The following is a 7,932-nucleotide window of genomic DNA, read 5'->3' on the forward strand; positions in this document are numbered from 1 at the left end:
TAGAAAATCAACGGCGTCTCTATTCAATTGTGTGGAGCGCATATCAGGTGGGTTTTCTCTGCCGGCTTAAGAGATACACGTGAAACTAAAGCCGATCCTGGGTGCCTAGGGTGCCTGTCATCCAATCCGCACTGAATTTCATTTCTAGCACATAGCCAAAAAATCGCCCCATTGACTTACATTGGAGTGCAGAAAAGGTCATTTTTTCTCGGTCCCTTTAAGAGGTAGGAGTTAAACAAGCTTAGGTCTGCGGTGCCCAGGGGGGACCCCATCCAGCCCGCACTGAGTTTCATTCCTACCACCTTAGGAAAAAAAGTCATTATTTTGAGGCTTAGAAGTCATTTCTGCAATTCCCATAGAAAATCAACGGCGTCTCTATTCAATTGTGTGGAGCGCATATCAGGTGGGTTTTCTCTGCCGGCTTAAGAGATACACGTGAAACTAAAGCCGATCCTGGGTGCCTAGGGTGCCTGTCATCCAATCCGCACTGAATTTCATTTCTAGCACATAGCCAAAAAATCGCCCCATTGACTTACATTGGAGTGCAGAAAAGGTCATTTTTTCTCGGTCCCTTTAAGAGGTAGGAGTTAAACAAGCTTAGGTCTGCGGTGCCCAGGGGGGACCCCATCCAGCCCGCACTGAGTTTCATTCCTACCACCTTAGGAAAAAAAGTCATTATTTTGAGGCTTAGAAGTCATTTCTGCAATTCCCATAGAAAATCAACGGCGTCTCTATTCAATTGTGTGGAGCGCATATCAGGTGGGTTTTCTCTGCCGGCTTAAGAGATACACGTGAAACTAAAGCCGATCCTGGGTGCCTAGGGTGCCTGTCATCCAATCCGCACTGAATTTCATTTCTAGCACATAGCCAAAAAATCGCCCCATTGACTTACATTGGAGTGCAGAAAAGGTCATTTTTTCTCGGTCCCTTTAAGAGGTAGGAGTTAAACAAGCTTAGGTCTGCGGTGCCCAGGGGGGACCCCATCCAGCCCGCACTGAGTTTCATTCCTACCACCTTAGGAAAAAAAGTCATTATTTTGAGGCTTAGAAGTCATTTCTGCAATTCCCATAGAAAATCAACGGCGTCTCTATTCAATTGTGTGGAGCGCATATCAGGTGGGTTTTCTCTGCCGGCTTAAGAGATACACGTGAAACTAAAGCCGATCCTGGGTGCCTAGGGTGCCTGTCATCCAATCCGCACTGAATTTCATTTCTAGCACATAGCCAAAAAATCGCCCCATTGACTTACATTGGAGTGCAGAAAAGGTCATTTTTTCTCGGTCCCTTTAAGAGGTAGGAGTTAAACAAGCTTAGGTCTGCGGTGCCCAGGGGGGACCCCATCCAGCCCGCACTGAGTTTCATTCCTACCACCTTAGGAAAAAAAGTCATTATTTTGAGGCTTAGAAGTCATTTCTGCAATTCCCATAGAAAATCAACGGCGTCTCTATTCAATTGTGTGGAGCGCATATCAGGTGGGTTTTCTCTGCCGGCTTAAGAGATACACGTGAAACTAAAGCCGATCCTGGGTGCCTAGGGTGCCTGTCATCCAATCCGCACTGAATTTCATTTCTAGCACATAGCCAAAAAATCGCCCCATTGACTTACATTGGAGTGCAGAAAAGGTCATTTTTTCTCGGTCCCTTTAAGAGGTAGGAGTTAAACAAGCTTAGGTCTGCGGTGCCCAGGGGGGACCCCATCCAGCCCGCACTGAGTTTCATTCCTACCACCTTAGGAAAAAAAGTCATTATTTTGAGGCTTAGAAGTCATTTCTGCAATTCCCATAGAAAATCAACGGCGTCTCTATTCAATTGTGTGGAGCGCATATCAGGTGGGTTTTCTCTGCCGGCTTAAGAGATACACGTGAAACTAAAGCCGATCCTGGGTGCCTAGGGTGCCTGTCATCCAATCCGCACTGAATTTCATTTCTAGCACATAGCCAAAAAATCGCCCCATTGACTTACATTGGAGTGCAGAAAAGGTCATTTTTTCTCGGTCCCTTTAAGAGGTAGGAGTTAAACAAGCTTAGGTCTGCGGTGCCCAGGGGGGACCCCATCCAGCCCGCACTGAGTTTCATTCCTACCACCTTAGGAAAAAAAGTCATTATTTTGAGGCTTAGAAGTCATTTCTGCAATTCCCATAGAAAATCAACGGCGTCTCTATTCAATTGTGTGGAGCGCATATCAGGTGGGTTTTCTCTGCCGGCTTAAGAGATACACGTGAAACTAAAGCCGATCCTGGGTGCCTAGGGTGCCTGTCATCCAATCCGCACTGAATTTCATTTCTAGCACATAGCCAAAAAATCGCCCCATTGACTTACATTGGAGTGCAGAAAAGGTCATTTTTTCTCGGTCCCTTTAAGAGGTAGGAGTTAAACAAGCTTAGGTCTGCGGTGCCCAGGGGGGACCCCATCCAGCCCGCACTGAGTTTCATTCCTACCACCTTAGGAAAAAAAGTCATTATTTTGAGGCTTAGAAGTCATTTCTGCAATTCCCATAGAAAATCAACGGCGTCTCTATTCAATTGTGTGGAGCGCATATCAGGTGGGTTTTCTCTGCCGGCTTAAGAGATACACGTGAAACTAAAGCCGATCCTGGGTGCCTAGGGTGCCTGTCATCCAATCCGCACTGAATTTCATTTCTAGCACATAGCCAAAAAATCGCCCCATTGACTTACATTGGAGTGCAGAAAAGGTCATTTTTTCTCGGTCCCTTTAAGAGGTAGGAGTTAAACAAGCTTAGGTCTGCGGTGCCCAGGGGGGACCCCATCCAGCCCGCACTGAGTTTCATTCCTACCACCTTAGGAAAAAAAGTCATTATTTTGAGGCTTAGAAGTCATTTCTGCAATTCCCATAGAAAATCAACGGCGTCTCTATTCAATTGTGTGGAGCGCATATCAGGTGGGTTTTCTCTGCCGGCTTAAGAGATACACGTGAAACTAAAGCCGATCCTGGGTGCCTAGGGTGCCTGTCATCCAATCCGCACTGAATTTCATTTCTAGCACATAGCCAAAAAATCGCCCCATTGACTTACATTGGAGTGCAGAAAAGGTCATTTTTTCTCGGTCCCTTTAAGAGGTAGGAGTTAAACAAGCTTAGGTCTGCGGTGCCCAGGGGGGACCCCATCCAGCCCGCACTGAGTTTCATTCCTACCACCTTAGGAAAAAAAGTCATTATTTTGAGGCTTAGAAGTCATTTCTGCAATTCCCATAGAAAATCAACGGCGTCTCTATTCAATTGTGTGGAGCGCATATCAGGTGGGTTTTCTCTGCCGGCTTAAGAGATACACGTGAAACTAAAGCCGATCCTGGGTGCCTAGGGTGCCTGTCATCCAATCCGCACTGAATTTCATTTCTAGCACATAGCCAAAAAATCGCCCCATTGACTTACATTGGAGTGCAGAAAAGGTCATTTTTTCTCGGTCCCTTTAAGAGGTAGGAGTTAAACAAGCTTAGGTCTGCGGTGCCCAGGGGGGACCCCATCCAGCCCGCACTGAGTTTCATTCCTACCACCTTAGGAAAAAAAGTCATTATTTTGAGGCTTAGAAGTCATTTCTGCAATTCCCATAGAAAATCAACGGCGTCTCTATTCAATTGTGTGGAGCGCATATCAGGTGGGTTTTCTCTGCCGGCTTAAGAGATACACGTGAAACTAAAGCCGATCCTGGGTGCCTAGGGTGCCTGTCATCCAATCCGCACTGAATTTCATTTCTAGCACATAGCCAAAAAATCGCCCCATTGACTTACATTGGAGTGCAGAAAAGGTCATTTTTTCTCGGTCCCTTTAAGAGGTAGGAGTTAAACAAGCTTAGGTCTGCGGTGCCCAGGGGGGACCCCATCCAGCCCGCACTGAGTTTCATTCCTACCACCTTAGGAAAAAAAGTCATTATTTTGAGGCTTAGAAGTCATTTCTGCAATTCCCATAGAAAATCAACGGCGTCTCTATTCAATTGTGTGGAGCGCATATCAGGTGGGTTTTCTCTGCCGGCTTAAGAGATACACGTGAAACTAAAGCCGATCCTGGGTGCCTAGGGTGCCTGTCATCCAATCCGCACTGAATTTCATTTCTAGCACATAGCCAAAAAATCGCCCCATTGACTTACATTGGAGTGCAGAAAAGGTCATTTTTTCTCGGTCCCTTTAAGAGGTAGGAGTTAAACAAGCTTAGGTCTGCGGTGCCCAGGGGGGACCCCATCCAGCCCGCACTGAGTTTCATTCCTACCACCTTAGGAAAAAAAGTCATTATTTTGAGGCTTAGAAGTCATTTCTGCAATTCCCATAGAAAATCAACGGCGTCTCTATTCAATTGTGTGGAGCGCATATCAGGTGGGTTTTCTCTGCCGGCTTAAGAGATACACGTGAAACTAAAGCCGATCCTGGGTGCCTAGGGTGCCTGTCATCCAATCCGCACTGAATTTCATTTCTAGCACATAGCCAAAAAATCGCCCCATTGACTTACATTGGAGTGCAGAAAAGGTCATTTTTTCTCGGTCCCTTTAAGAGGTAGGAGTTAAACAAGCTTAGGTCTGCGGTGCCCAGGGGGGACCCCATCCAGCCCGCACTGAGTTTCATTCCTACCACCTTAGGAAAAAAAGTCATTATTTTGAGGCTTAGAAGTCATTTCTGCAATTCCCATAGAAAATCAACGGCGTCTCTATTCAATTGTGTGGAGCGCATATCAGGTGGGTTTTCTCTGCCGGCTTAAGAGATACACGTGAAACTAAAGCCGATCCTGGGTGCCTAGGGTGCCTGTCATCCAATCCGCACTGAATTTCATTTCTAGCACATAGCCAAAAAATCGCCCCATTGACTTACATTGGAGTGCAGAAAAGGTCATTTTTTCTCGGTCCCTTTAAGAGGTAGGAGTTAAACAAGCTTAGGTCTGCGGTGCCCAGGGGGGACCCCATCCAGCCCGCACTGAGTTTCATTCCTACCACCTTAGGAAAAAAAGTCATTATTTTGAGGCTTAGAAGTCATTTCTGCAATTCCCATAGAAAATCAACGGCGTCTCTATTCAATTGTGTGGAGCGCATATCAGGTGGGTTTTCTCTGCCGGCTTAAGAGATACACGTGAAACTAAAGCCGATCCTGGGTGCCTAGGGTGCCTGTCATCCAATCCGCACTGAATTTCATTTCTAGCACATAGCCAAAAAATCGCCCCATTGACTTACATTGGAGTGCAGAAAAGGTCATTTTTTCTCGGTCCCTTTAAGAGGTAGGAGTTAAACAAGCTTAGGTCTGCGGTGCCCAGGGGGGACCCCATCCAGCCCGCACTGAGTTTCATTCCTACCACCTTAGGAAAAAAAGTCATTATTTTGAGGCTTAGAAGTCATTTCTGCAATTCCCATAGAAAATCAACGGCGTCTCTATTCAATTGTGTGGAGCGCATATCAGGTGGGTTTTCTCTGCCGGCTTAAGAGATACACGTGAAACTAAAGCCGATCCTGGGTGCCTAGGGTGCCTGTCATCCAATCCGCACTGAATTTCATTTCTAGCACATAGCCAAAAAATCGCCCCATTGACTTACATTGGAGTGCAGAAAAGGTCATTTTTTCTCGGTCCCTTTAAGAGGTAGGAGTTAAACAAGCTTAGGTCTGCGGTGCCCAGGGGGGACCCCATCCAGCCCGCACTGAGTTTCATTCCTACCACCTTAGGAAAAAAAGTCATTATTTTGAGGCTTAGAAGTCATTTCTGCAATTCCCATAGAAAATCAACGGCGTCTCTATTCAATTGTGTGGAGCGCATATCAGGTGGGTTTTCTCTGCCGGCTTAAGAGATACACGTGAAACTAAAGCCGATCCTGGGTGCCTAGGGTGCCTGTCATCCAATCCGCACTGAATTTCATTTCTAGCACATAGCCAAAAAATCGCCCCATTGACTTACATTGGAGTGCAGAAAAGGTCATTTTTTCTCGGTCCCTTTAAGAGGTAGGAGTTAAACAAGCTTAGGTCTGCGGTGCCCAGGGGGGACCCCATCCAGCCCGCACTGAGTTTCATTCCTACCACCTTAGGAAAAAAAGTCATTATTTTGAGGCTTAGAAGTCATTTCTGCAATTCCCATAGAAAATCAACGGCGTCTCTATTCAATTGTGTGGAGCGCATATCAGGTGGGTTTTCTCTGCCGGCTTAAGAGATACACGTGAAACTAAAGCCGATCCTGGGTGCCTAGGGTGCCTGTCATCCAATCCGCACTGAATTTCATTTCTAGCACATAGCCAAAAAATCGCCCCATTGACTTACATTGGAGTGCAGAAAAGGTCATTTTTTCTCGGTCCCTTTAAGAGGTAGGAGTTAAACAAGCTTAGGTCTGCGGTGCCCAGGGGGGACCCCATCCAGCCCGCACTGAGTTTCATTCCTACCACCTTAGGAAAAAAAGTCATTATTTTGAGGCTTAGAAGTCATTTCTGCAATTCCCATAGAAAATCAACGGCGTCTCTATTCAATTGTGTGGAGCGCATATCAGGTGGGTTTTCTCTGCCGGCTTAAGAGATACACGTGAAACTAAAGCCGATCCTGGGTGCCTAGGGTGCCTGTCATCCAATCCGCACTGAATTTCATTTCTAGCACATAGCCAAAAAATCGCCCCATTGACTTACATTGGAGTGCAGAAAAGGTCATTTTTTCTCGGTCCCTTTAAGAGGTAGGAGTTAAACAAGCTTAGGTCTGCGGTGCCCAGGGGGGACCCCATCCAGCCCGCACTGAGTTTCATTCCTACCACCTTAGGAAAAAAAGTCATTATTTTGAGGCTTAGAAGTCATTTCTGCAATTCCCATAGAAAATCAACGGCGTCTCTATTCAATTGTGTGGAGCGCATATCAGGTGGGTTTTCTCTGCCGGCTTAAGAGATACACGTGAAACTAAAGCCGATCCTGGGTGCCTAGGGTGCCTGTCATCCAATCCGCACTGAATTTCATTTCTAGCACATAGCCAAAAAATCGCCCCATTGACTTACATTGGAGTGCAGAAAAGGTCATTTTTTCTCGGTCCCTTTAAGAGGTAGGAGTTAAACAAGCTTAGGTCTGCGGTGCCCAGGGGGGACCCCATCCAGCCCGCACTGAGTTTCATTCCTACCACCTTAGGAAAAAAAGTCATTATTTTGAGGCTTAGAAGTCATTTCTGCAATTCCCATAGAAAATCAACGGCGTCTCTATTCAATTGTGTGGAGCGCATATCAGGTGGGTTTTCTCTGCCGGCTTAAGAGATACACGTGAAACTAAAGCCGATCCTGGGTGCCTAGGGTGCCTGTCATCCAATCCGCACTGAATTTCATTTCTAGCACATAGCCAAAAAATCGCCCCATTGACTTACATTGGAGTGCAGAAAAGGTCATTTTTTCTCGGTCCCTTTAAGAGGTAGGAGTTAAACAAGCTTAGGTCTGCGGTGCCCAGGGGGGACCCCATCCAGCCCGCACTGAGTTTCATTCCTACCACCTTAGGAAAAAAAGTCATTATTTTGAGGCTTAGAAGTCATTTCTGCAATTCCCATAGAAAATCAACGGCGTCTCTATTCAATTGTGTGGAGCGCATATCAGGTGGGTTTTCTCTGCCGGCTTAAGAGATACACGTGAAACTAAAGCCGATCCTGGGTGCCTAGGGTGCCTGTCATCCAATCCGCACTGAATTTCATTTCTAGCACATAGCCAAAAAATCGCCCCATTGACTTACATTGGAGTGCAGAAAAGGTCATTTTTTCTCGGTCCCTTTAAGAGGTAGGAGTTAAACAAGCTTAGGTCTGCGGTGCCCAGGGGGGACCCCATCCAGCCCGCACTGAGTTTCATTCCTACCACCTTAGGAAAAAAAGTCATTATTTTGAGGCTTAGAAGTCATTTCTGCAATTCCCATAGAAAATCAACGGCGTCTCTATTCAATTGTGTGGAGCGCATATCAGGTGGGTTTTCTCTGCCGGCTTAAGAGATACACGTGAAACTAAAGCCGATCCTG

The sequence above is a fragment of the Dendropsophus ebraccatus genome, unplaced genomic scaffold (genome assembly GCF_027789765.1).
Source record: "Dendropsophus ebraccatus isolate aDenEbr1 unplaced genomic scaffold, aDenEbr1.pat pat_scaffold_133_ctg1, whole genome shotgun sequence".
Taxonomy (NCBI): Eukaryota; Metazoa; Chordata; class Amphibia; order Anura; family Hylidae; genus Dendropsophus; species Dendropsophus ebraccatus.